The sequence below is a fragment of the Cryptomeria japonica genome, chromosome 6 (genome assembly GCF_030272615.1).
Source record: "Cryptomeria japonica chromosome 6, Sugi_1.0, whole genome shotgun sequence".
Lineage (NCBI taxonomy): Eukaryota > Viridiplantae > Streptophyta > Pinopsida > Cupressales > Cupressaceae > Cryptomeria > Cryptomeria japonica.
This window is the reverse complement of record NC_081410.1, coordinates 452,109,684-452,122,943: the sequence shown is the minus strand read 5'-3', so window position 1 is coordinate 452,122,943 and position 13,260 is coordinate 452,109,684.

Below are 13,260 nucleotides of genomic sequence, written 5' to 3'. Positions count from 1 at the left end.
TCTCAAATCTCCCTTCAAGGCTAAGTGTTGCATTCAAGTCAATGATTCAACCATTGGAGAGGAGATTCATTCCAACATTCAATTCAACATAAGCAAATCTACCTACATTCTATCTATAACCTCCCTTGAGGTGATTTACATTAGAGTCTTTCATTTACATTTACTTAAAAGTACTCTCTTTCATCATTTAGTTAATTCCAAAACTGGGGTTTGACCTAAAGGCAAACCCCCAATCCCAACACCTTTCCCTCTCTTTTCTATGTGTAGGTTGCAGGTGCGTAGCTGCACTTTTGGATTTGGGCTCCATTTATAGAGGCAGAAAAACCCTTTTCATTTTGCAAATTTTTCAGAGGATCGTGTACATTTCCACCACGGTTTGGGCAACTTTTTCCCAAATTCGCAAGGTAACTTTGTTTTGACAGATTATTGCCAGATCCAGGTGCACAACTTCATCCTATGCTTCTATCTTGAGTTATAATCATATCTTTGTGTAAAGCGGAAAAATCGAACCCTAGTCGTTCTCCCCTCCCCAACTCCAAGGAGAGAGAAGGGAGAGTCACTAGGGTTGATGGTTTTCACTTAGGGGAGACTTTACATTCAAAAGAGGGGTTGAAAGCCACAAGACCCAATCCCACACAATGCAGGATTGGATTCTAAATGAGTTTCAAGGGTTAAGACATCAAGGATACCCTCTTTTGTAAAGAATGTAGATAGAAAGATTGAATTAGGAATGCAGGTAAAGTAAGAAAGATTCGCTTGTAAATAGAGATAGAGATACAAGATGAAGCTGCGGACCTGGAATTAGCAGTAAAATGTCCAGATGGTGCTGTTCTGCAAATTTGAGCGAAAGTTGACTGGACGATGGCACCCGGCGTGCACACGGTCCTCCGAAAAATCCGCGAAACGAAGGTGGATCTGTTCGTCTCTGCACAAGGATTCCAGATCTTCAATTACAGCCGCGTACCTGCAACCTACACACAGAAAAGAGAGGACGATTGGGGGGTTAGGGATTAGGGGTTTGCCTTTAGGTCAAACCCCGATTTTGGAATTAACCAAGAAATGAGAATGCTGTAAATGTAAATGTTTGTAATGTAAACAAGTACTGATACCTTGTTGTAAGAATGTTTGTATTCTTACATGCGAAGGTGTAATGTATGTAGTATGTTGTATGTTTTATGTGATCTCCTCTTCAATGGTTGAATCCTTGTCTTGAATGCAACACTTAGCCTTGAATGGAGACTTAGAATGCTCAATTGCTTGAAGGAATACTTGAATGCTTGAATGTTTGAATGTTTGAATATCGCTTTTGCCTCTTTGCACACATATGTCCTCCTCTCCCTTTTTGGAAGAGGAAATATAGTTTATATACTTGTCCATTAGGGTTGAGAGACTAATTTTTCCAACCTTGGGCCGACCAGGAAACATTATTTCCCAATTTGCAAACTTCAAGACCTAATGCCCAAAAGGAGACCGGGCCCAAAATAGGGCCAGGAACCAGGGCGCTGGATGCCATGGTCCTGGGGGACCAGGGCGCTGGGTTCCCTAGTCCTTAAGGACCAGGGCGCTGGGCGCCATGGTCCCACCTCCTGGGATAGCAGGGTGCAAGGAGGGATCAGGCCAGGGTGCAGAAAAATGCAGTTTTTGATGTCACAAGCAGGTTTTGGGGTCTCCATTCAGGTTCAACGTTGCGTCGCCATCGTGAAGACCCAAATGCAGTCAAAATTGCAAGTGTCGCAATTTTAGGACGCTACATTTAGCCCCCACTTTAGCAGGAGTATAAGCGTACGCTCATACTTCCGATAAAGTACAAGGAAACAACATTGAAAAACTTTCACCACGTCAAGGAGGCAAGATACACCAAGCCCCCAGTGGACTAAGGATCTTACGAATTCGATTGACAAAGTAAAAGGGAAGATCACGAGGGAGAACCATGACTGTTAGTAGTAAGGTTCCCTCACTATGAGTCATGCAAGAAAGATATCAAAAATTTTCAAGGCAAAGCTAAATTTGTCAAGAAATTTTCAAGTATCTTGAAAAGATATGAACGGGATGTATGCCCCCCTACGTTAAAGCGATCGCACACGCCTCACTGGGGGTGATTGCTTTAAGGTAGTGATACATATAAGAAATGAGAAAGGAAAGGAGCACGTTATCACAAGGATTTAGCCCCCAAGTGTGAGATAAGCCCAAGGATAATAGACACAAAACACAAAGCACGAGGTGACTTCACTTTCCTCGGGGTCAGTATGCTGTATGATAATTTGTGTATATCATATGTATGTATGCATAATTTTTCTTCATTCCCCAATCAAGGAAGGTCACCTAGAAGAAGGGAACACATGTGTATTTTGAGTCAACATGAGAGAGACCAAAAGAGATCTCAATGTTTTGCATCGTCCTCAAGTAGACAACACTAAGGACAACAAATAGAAGAATGAGAGTAACACATAGAAGAAGTAACAAAAGAGATCAAGAGAGGAGGAGAGAGTCTGCTATGCTAATGAACTAGTCTAGCATGTCATCTACCCCTCGATCTTGCTGATCAATTTAGCAGGAAACATGCTAGAGGAGGAACATCCAACACAGCAGATGGAGCTATCACAAGATTCAAACAAGGGCTATGTTCATGTTCCAAGCCACATTGTTCTTGTCTAGGAGCTAGGATAAGTGCTTTAGAAAATGCGTTAGATAAATGGTTATCAACATCAACATATTCATATTCACTATCAGAATGAACAGGAGTAACATTTTCATCATGAATAACATTTTCATCTATATCATCATCAAGATTTATAAAAATAGGATCTTTAACTCGCACAGGATCAAGACCATCATGCATCTTATGTTTAGGAGATTTTGGCTCAATTTTCGGCAGAGGAGAAAATGGAATAATACTAGCTGAAGGTGTTTTTGGGGATTGCAAAGTTTGAGAAGCAGCTGCCTGAGCTCTAAGACGACGCTTTCGTCGACGTTCACGTGCAGAACGATTTCGTCTAGTCTTAGTAGGAAGTTGAGAAGATTGAGGAGGAGGAATGTTCTCATCCTTATCACTTGGGTGTTTAGGTTGTGGTCTCTTAGGTTGAACAATAGGAGAAGAGGAAGGTCTCTTCTCTCCATAAGAGGAAGGAGGAGGAACTGCTCCATATAAAGGAGGAATATTTGGTTTAGGAAGGAGACCAAGTCCATCATGATGAGGAGGTATAGGTCTACTTTTAGGCAGTTTATTAGATATAGCCATAGTCAAATTCATAGGGATGGGATGGGAATCTTCTTGAGGAAAGACATTAGTTTTATCTTTCAAAGGAAGAACTTCCTTCTCAAGAATGATAGGAATATCAAGTTTGGGTGTTCTAGGTTCACTTAGAGATAGGATCATATCTTTTTTCCACTTTTGATAAGATTTGAAAAGATGATCGCTTCGCGGTGGAAGATATTGGAATTGTTTAGGCCAAAAATAATCAATAGGAATGCTAGAAGTTCTTTCAGCTGGTTTAAAGAGGCTATGATTGACAGTAACAACTTCACCATTATGGGGAAATTTCAAACACTTGTGAATAGGAGAAGCAATAGCTTTCATGGAAGATAGCCAAGGATAGCCTAGCTTCACACGAAATTGTTCGGATGATGGAATAATAGCAAAGCTCACATTAAGGGATTTGTTATGGACCTCAATAGGTAATGTAATAGAACCAATTGCAGGAGAAGAAAATGCATCAAATAATTTCACAACCACATTTGTTTCATCATAGATCACTTGATTCAATTGCAAAGTAAAAAGAAATTCTTCAGTAATGACATTAACCATACAAGAAGGATCAATAAGCACTCCACGGAAAGGTGTATTCTTGACTTTTGCAACTATATATAAAGGACCATCAGGTGCCCTGATAGTTTCACTGGAATCAAATGTGATGGAAGGTTCTTTAGGGATTTTCTGTTGCTCTACAAAGTTAATTACATTCGGAGTCATAGACACAAGATCATCAGGTGAGACAGAGGAATCATTAGTATCAATCACATTAGAGGTATGAGAAGGTAATGGATCAGTAAAAAACTTAAGATTTTGGTTAGGAGGAGCTACAGATGTGTTGCCTTTATCATTCACACCAGAAACAGAGATAGTATTATTATCAATGAAATCTTGAATTTTACCCTTTAAAGCAAAACATTTTTCAGTATCATGCCTAGGATGACGATGAAATTGACAAAAAGATTTGTTATCAAAATAGGGTGAATTAATTTTTGCAGGATCTATTTGCCTTATAGGAGGAAGAGTAAGCACATTTTGTTCCAATAACTTATTCATAATACTATGCAATGATTCATTCAAAGGAGTAAACTTTCTTTCTTTCTTGAAAAACTTAGAAATAGGAGGCACACCTGATGTTGCATTCACATTGTTGTTGATGATGTTTTCATTGAATTTAATTGACTCTTTGTTCGGTTTAAACTTCCCAAATGGTTGTTGACTACTATCACCCTTATCACTCGGAGCCATAGGATTTGCTTGTTCCATTTGACTCACAGTCAGTTGATAATTGTGAAGAGTTGCGCACAACTGTTGGAAAGAAGTAAACTCAGAAAACAGAAGTTTTTCTCTAATATCTTTTTGTAAATTAGAAATAAAGATTCTTTGAATATCATTGTCAGGTACTAGAAAGGAAATTTGAGCATCCAAATGCTTATATCTACCAATGAAATCAGTCACGTTTTCTTTAACACCTTGTTTACAATGCATTAAATCAATCAAAGTAACTTTAGGACTTATATTGTTTTGAAATTGTTGAATAAAAGCATTTGCAAGTTGTTCGAAAGAAGTAATAGAATAAGAAGGCAACGAGCAATACCATTGTAAGTCTTTATCTCTTAATGTTCTAGTAAACAGTTTTGCAAGCAACCTTTAGTCATAAGCAAAATCGGTACATATTGTTTGAAAGGTCTTAACATGTGTTAGAGGATCACCCTTACCATTATAAAGCTCCAAATGCGGGATTTCAACATGTTTAGGGGGGATAGCTCGAACAATGTCAAGAGAAAGTGGGCTCACAACATCAAATGTGGGCACACTAAACTTAGATTGATTGATAGAGGCAATTTGTTGCTGTAAAGAAGAGACAGTTTGTGCAAGATTGTTAATGGTCGCTTCAGTCGAAGAATTCATATTAGACATGTTAGATTGTGATGGAGGTATTATGTTATTGAAAGAAGGTATTGATTGAGAGTAAGGTGGTGGGACACTATGATAGTTAGTCATAGGAGATGATTGGAAAGGAGGAACATTACAAGGAGGAATGGAATGGTTAAATGAATTGCCCCCTTGCGTCATGTTCATTTGTGGAGATATAATAGGAACACTCATTGAAGGAATGAATGAAGAAGTTGGATTGAATGAAGAGGGTTGATTGAAGAAGAGGGATTGCCCCCATGACTAGTGATCATAGGAGGAATGTCTTGTATTGAAGTAGTCACTATGTTTGATGTAAAAGTAGGTATACTAGCAATAGGAGTTGTCAAAGGAATAGAATGATTAACTTGAGTAGGAGGTTGTGTATAACCTAAGGTTTCGGCACAACTTTTCATCAGCATCACATTTGAATCCACAATGTGTGCAATACCACGCAAAATATCAATTCCATTCTTATCACTTTGAACCATACATTTTAGACCCTCAATTAAGGAAAGAGCTTCACTATTAGGGTATTCTTGAGACATCCATTGTCAAAAATCATCAAATTGGTTATCCAATTTTGAAAGTTGTTCTACAGAAACCTCATGGAGAGCTTCTTCATCATTAAGAGGATTAGAGGAATTACCCATGTCCTCGTTAAAAAGGCCATTCAAATTAGGTTCCATCTCTTCAGTAATTAAACCTTGGAAAGACTTAATTCTAAGGCTTCGTCTAACGGGAATAGTGTAAGTAGGACTTATTGTTGTAAAAATCATGCACTAAAGAGAGAGAGAAAATTTTGAATTTTAGAGGTAGCAAATTTCAATAAAATCAGCCAATCTCCTAGATTTAAGCTGTTAAATACAATCAGGACAATCTCCCAAAATTTCGGAAAAAAATGTCCGGGACCGTGGCGAACAGAGTGCACACGGTCCTCGCAACTTTTTTTGAAATTTTCAGGGATGAAAGTTATGATGATTTTAAAGCTAATCTGAAAAAATTGAGTGATTTTACAATCTGTAGATAGGCCAAATTAAAGTTGCAATCTCAAAATTGAACCCTACCAAGATTGTTGAAAAACTGCAAAATTTGAATTTTGAAAAAGAGGGGGAAACTGAAATTTTGAATTTTATGATTTTAGAGGGAATACTGAAAGCAATGCAGGCTTTGAAATTTAAAAGTTGACTCAATTTCATGCAAAATTCAAATTTGAAAGCGGAAATCAGAGTTGTTGCAATTAAACACTTAATTTCAGAAGTCACAAATTGTAAAAATTTGAATAAAGCACTGAAATTTTGAATGAATGCCAACACACTTTTCAAATTTAGGACTGTAAGAAACACAATTTTGATAGGAGTTTTAATTTCAACAATTTTTGAATGATTAGAAGCCTCAATCCAAGCGATCACTAGACCAACTTTGACTTTAATTTTGAAAGTGTTAAAATTGATAAAATCAGCCAAGATTCTGGATTTTAGCAGAAAAATACAGTAAGATCTAGCTCCCGAAATTTCGGAAAAAATGTCGGGGACGATGGCGCTCGGGGTGCACACGGTCCTCGCAACTTTTTTCCAAATTTTCAGGGATGAAATATATTGTGATTTTATTACAGAATCCAAAGTTACAGCCGATTTGGAGGTGTTTTGATCAGTGAAATTATCAATCAAAGGTTGAATCAAGAGGGTTTTAAAAATTAGGGTTTTGACACTTAACCACTTAATTTTCAGAATTAAGGCACAAATATGAATTGACAATTTGCAATAGAAGGGTAGATCTGAAACAAGCATTAACAATTAAACATTTCACAAGCTTAATTACTAAAAAGAAAATTTTAGGGTTTTTATGCAATTAACCTCTAAAATTTGCAAAAGATCAAACATAGAAATGTAATTAAGGAAGCAAATTTTTCAGATCTAACCATGAATAATCAGAATGAGGATGTTCACGTCGGGTTCACCAAAATGTAAAGCAGAAAAATCGAACCCTAGTCATTCTCCCCTCCCCAACTCCAAGGAGAGAGAAGGGAGAGTCACTAGGGTTGATGGTTTTCACTTAGGGGAGACTTTACATTCAAAAGAGGGGTTGAAACCCACAAGATCCAATCCCACACAATGCAGGATTGGATTCTAAATGAGTTTCAAGGGTTAAGACATCAAGGATACCCTCTTTTGTAAAGAATGTAGATAGAAAGATTGAATTAGGAATGCATGTAAAGTAAGAAAGATTCGCTTGTAAACAGAGATAGGGATACGGGATGAAGCTGCGGACTTGGAATTAGCAGTAAAATGTCGAGACGGTGCTGTTCTGCAAATTTGAGCAAAAGTTGACGGGACGATGGTGCCCGGCGTGCACACGGTCCTCCGAAAAATCCGTGAAACGAAGGTGGATCTGTTCGTCTCTGCACAAGGATTCCAGATCTTCAATTACAGCCGCGTACCTGCAACCTACACACAGAAAAGAGAGGACGATTGGGGGGTTAGGGATTAGGGGTTTGCCTTTAGGTCAAACCCCGGTTTTGGAATTCACCAAGAAATGAGAATGTTGTAAATGTAAATGTTTGTAATGTAAACAAGTACTAATACCTTGTTGTAAGAATGTTTGTATTCTTACATGCGAAGGTGTAATGTATGTAGTATGTTGTATGTTGTATGTGATCTCCTCTTAAATGGTTGAATCCTTGTCTTGAATGCAACACTTAGCCTTGAATGGAGACTTAGAATGCTCAATTGCTTGAAGGAATACTTGAATGCTTGAATGTTTGAATGTTTGAATATCGCTTTCACCTCTTTGCACACATATGTCCTCCTCTCCCTTTTTGGAAGAGGAAATATAGTTTATATACTTGTCCATTAGGGTTGAGAGACTGATTTTTCCGACCTTGGGCCGACCAGGAAACATTATTTCCCAATTTGCAAACTTCAAGACCCGATGCCCAAAAGGAGACCGGGCCCAAAATAGGGCCAGGGACCAGGGCACTGGGCACCATGGTCCCACCTCCCGGGACAGCAGGGTGCAGAAAAATGCAGTTTTTGATGTCACAAGCAGGTTTCGGGGTCTCCATTCAGGTTCAACATTGCGTCGCCATCGTGAAGACCCAAATGCAGTCGAAATTGCAAGTGTCGCAATTTTAGGACGCTACACTTTGTCACTTTTACACTTGATCATAAGTACACAATTCAATCAATTAAAATGTCAATCTCAGAAGAGGGGATTCACTTACCATCACTCAGAATTTAATCTCTTTCTCTAGAGGTTGAATCTAGTGTATCTACCCCTCTTTTCCAATGTAATGTGGAAAATATGTTTGAAGGGAAATCCGAAGTGAAACTTTTATCTCTCCTTAGAGGGAAGAAAATATTTCCTCTCGATACCTCCATCATTCATCTTTTTCCAACATCACAGATACATGAAAAAACATAGCAAACAATTTCTTAGGTTGGATATTTAAAACCATTCAATGAGGCCCCCACAGCAAAATACCAAGACATAATTGATAGTAGGATTTGGGCTACTAATTTGCTTCATAGTAAGGATTATGTTCATGTGGCCATACATGTGGTGTTTCACTCAAATTAATGAGACCTCCCAGTCCTTGTGGGTTTGAACACACCACTATGGGTACTAAGGGAGATATACATCGGTATGACACATCTGCACCTGTTATTTGTGAATTTAGCCCCAAGTACATTTACTTTTAGTGGCTTACAAAAGATTGGCCTTAGCATATTACCACTTTAGGTCATTCCCTTCTAGAGAGAAAGCGGGCTCTCAGAAAGCGGGCCCTCTAAAAAAAGAAAATTGAGCGTTGTTAACACTTTTCTCTTGCACCTATGACCATGAGAGCCAGCGGGAGAGGATAGTGTGTGTTAAAGGTGGGACTGCTCCAAACAAAGAGAAAGTGTTCAATATTATCCCTTAAGATAGCAAATTGTGATTTAATCTATTGATAAGACATAGTCACATCAATTTTAAAGCCCAAAACTAGATGTGAGATATGCATGTGCATGCCTATTTTAATCACCAAACTAAAGTGTGAGATCATGCATGTCAATTTTAATCCAAAGATTTATTTTAAGCACCAAGATGAAGCGTGAGATCATGCATGTCAATTTTAATCCAAGATTTATTTGAAGCACCAAGATGAAGTGTGAGATCATGCATGTAAATTTTAATCCAAAAGTGAGTTAACCCTAAAGGATCCTACAATCAAACTATCAATAGTCCTAAAATAATCAGGAATGATCTAGCCTTCTCTATAATTTTACCACATGCTGGAAATAGGGAATCAGTAACCAGAAAACCACACTGAAAACAAGAAAACAGAAAGTCAATTATCTACCAAATGTATGCAATGCAATAAACCTACGAATGCGTAAACCTGACTAAAAGAATGTGGAATTTTGATAGGATGAATGCAGGATTCTGATAGGACGATTGCATTGCAGTTAGACGAATGCACAATAGCTAGGATGAATGTGTGATAGTTAGGATGAATGCATAACAGTTAGGATGAATGCATAATAGTTAGGATGAATGCATAACAGTTAAGAAAAATGCACAATAGTTATGATGAATGCACAATAGTTAGGACAAATGTGTTATAGTTATGATGAATGCGAAATAGTAAGGACAAATACGAAACAGGTTGTGGACAAATGCGAAATTTTTAAACACGCCTACGAAATCCATACAAAACCTACAAATTTTTTGAAAATTCGTATGATCCTGTAAAAACACAAAAGAAACATAGAGGGTTAATTAGCCGTTGTTCATGTTGGGTCACCAAAATTTCATATTCTTAAATTCATCATTGCTAAATAGGAAATAAGGAAAATCATGAATTCCTTAACTATTCAAGCAATTCAAAACATAAACCAATGAAATAGATGCATAATTGAATCAATTTAAACAATATAAAACTCCCTATTCTACATCATAGCTTCCATTGTTCTTCTCTTCTTTGTTGTATGGTCGCTCTTAGATATTGCGCTGGTAACCTGCAAGTGACACAAAGATTCAAAGTTTGTGATTGTTGAAAATAGAGAATTGATGCTGAATTTATAGATTTTTGAAGGATATTGAATGAGAGGTGGAACTCAAGTGAGCTCACATGTTGATTGATAGCTGAATTGCTGATTTGGAGAGGGAACAAAATAGATTGAATAGATAAAAGATTTAACTAATTGAGAAAAAGCTAGCTGGAAGAGAAATAAAGAATGATTGGAGGAGAATTAAAGAAATGATGCAATCAATCAATTTATTGAATTAATAATTAAAATAGATTAAATTTTTAACTGGAGAGGATTGATTGAAATCTTTTTGGAAAAAACAAAAGTAGAAGATAAAAATAAAGATTGGAGAGATAATTGATTTAATTAATTGTAGCGTCCTAAAATTGCGACACTTGCAATTTCGACTGCATTTCGGTCTTCACGATGGCGACACAACACGCAACCTGAATGGAGACCCTGAAACTTGCTCACGACACCAAAAACTGCATTTTTCAAGTACCCTGGCCTGAACCTCCTTGCACCCTACTATCCCGGGAGGTGGGACCAGAGTACCTAGCGCCCTGGTCCCTCAGGACCAGGGCGCCCAGCGCCCTGGTCCCTGGGTCCTATTTTGGGCCCGGTCTCCTAAGGAGATTGCGGGTCTTTTTGTTTGCAATTTGGAAATTACATTTCCTGGTCGGCCTAAGGTCGGGAAAATCAGTCTTTTAACCCTAATTGGCAAGTATATAAACTACATTTTTCTCTCTCATTTGGCATGAAGAGGATATGTGAAAAAAGCGTGGAAACTATACTCAAGCATTCAAGCATTCAAGCATTCCTTCAAGCAATTGATCATTTCAAGTCTCCATTCAAGGCTAAGTGTTGCATTCAAGACAAGGATTCAACCATTGAAGAGGAGATCACTTACTACATACTACATACAACATACTACAACAACATACAACATCTATACCCTCGCACCTAAGGATAAAAACATCCTTAGAATAAGGTATTAGTACTTGTTTTATTGTCATTTACATTTACAGCTCTTGCTCAGTTCTTGGTTAATTCCAAAACCGGGGTTTGACCTAAAGGCAAACCCCTAATCCCTAACCCCCCAATCGTCTTCACTTTTCTGTGTGTAGGTTGCAGGTACGCAGCTGAAATTGAAGATCTGGAATCCTTGTGCAGAGACGAACAGATCCCCCTTCGTTTCACGGATTTTTCGGAGGACCGTGGCGCCGGGCGCCATCGTCCCGACAACTTTTGCCCAAATTTGCAGGACAACGCCGTATCGACATTTTACTGCTAATTCCAGGTCCGCAGCTTCATCCTATATCCCTATCTCAGTTTATAAGCGAATCTTTATCATTTTCTATGCATTCCTAGCTTAATTCTTCTATGCACATTCTTTACAAAAGAGGGTAGCCTTGCTGTTTTAACCCTTGAAACACATTTAGCATCCAATCTTGCATTGCGTGGGATTGGATCTTGTGGGTTTCAACCCCTCTTTTGAATGTAAAGTCTCTCCCCTAAGTGAAAACCATCAACCCTAGTGAATCTCCCTTCTCTCTCCTTGGAGTTGGAAGAGGGGAGAGCAACTAGGGTTCGATCGCGATTTTCCGCTTTACATTAATCAATTAATTGAATTGATTAATTTAGCATGTGCTTGAACTCTAATTTTGATTTTAATTTAATCTTTGCATGAGATTTATTTCAAATATTGAATTTATTTTAAATCCAATTTGTGATTTGAATATATTTAGAACTTGGCTTTGATTTTCAATTTCATTTTTGAAATCATGCACATGTATTTGAAAATGGAAGAATTTGAATTAGAAGAAGTTTGAATTTGAAAAAGAATTAACGAAATTAAATGAAATTAGAATTTGGGGAATTGGATTTTGAAATTGAAGAATTAGTTAGTTAATTAAATAATTTAAAGAAACTATTTAATTATTAGAAATTGAATTTAATTAAATAATAAATATTATTGAATTACAGGTATTAAATCATAATTAGTTAAATAATAAATATTTAATTAATATTTAGAAAAGGGTTGAGTGATTAAATTGATTAGGATTGAATAGAAATTGAGTAATTAGTAAGATGATGAAGAATTAGAAGAATAAGATTAATTAACTTAATCAAATAATTAAAGAATTATTTAATCAACTAAATAATTAGTAAATGATCAATGAGAGATTTTTAGGTGTCTATAGTTTCTGTGACTATGCATCTCCAGAATTTCCATCTCCATGAACTTTGCTATCCAGTTCGGCTCTGGAGTCACCACCACATTTGTCCAATTTAGAAGGACATTTAGATTCCTGATTGCTTTCTCCCTATAGTCCTAATATTTCATTTCATCATCCAAAAGAATGATTGGCAGTTTTTGGATATCCTCTCCCTTTTTATCAGAATCCTTGAGTAGAGGAATCCAAAAATTCTCATAGTTCCTCAGAACATCTTCCATGTCGCCTAGGAATTGAGATTTGAAAATAGCCTTGATGAAATTCCTAGCCATTTCCTTGCTTAGCCCCATGTCCAACGCTAAAGCCAGAAACATTGACGTGATGTCCGTGTTAACTCAATATCTATGGTTTTCCATTATGTCCGTGTTAATTGTCAAATTATTACTATTAACCTTTTTTTGTAGGAATAAATATGTATGTCCATCTTTAATAAAAAAGTCACCTCACAGTTCGAAATGTAAAATGGTTAGGGAACTTTTTAAATAAGAGTTTCATACCATGTTCAAAGGATACAATAAGAAAAATAAACAACAATAGAGTTTTTATTTGCATTTAAATCTATTTCTAGTTATTCACACAAGATGCCAGATGATACAATGCTTATTTACTCATTATAGGGATCTTTAATGGTGTGGTTGCTAAGAGGATCATATGCATGTCATCTCAGTTGATGTTGTGCAGGAAAGGGCTTGATTGAAATTTCTTGGGCACTTATGGTAACTGTATAGGACAACATGGGAATTTTTTTTCTCCCATTCAGATATTTAGGTTCAATAGATGTACGGATTTTCCTCTCCCATGATGTGTCTTATTTAGCTATGAAACTCTTGATTTAGTTTCAGCTGTA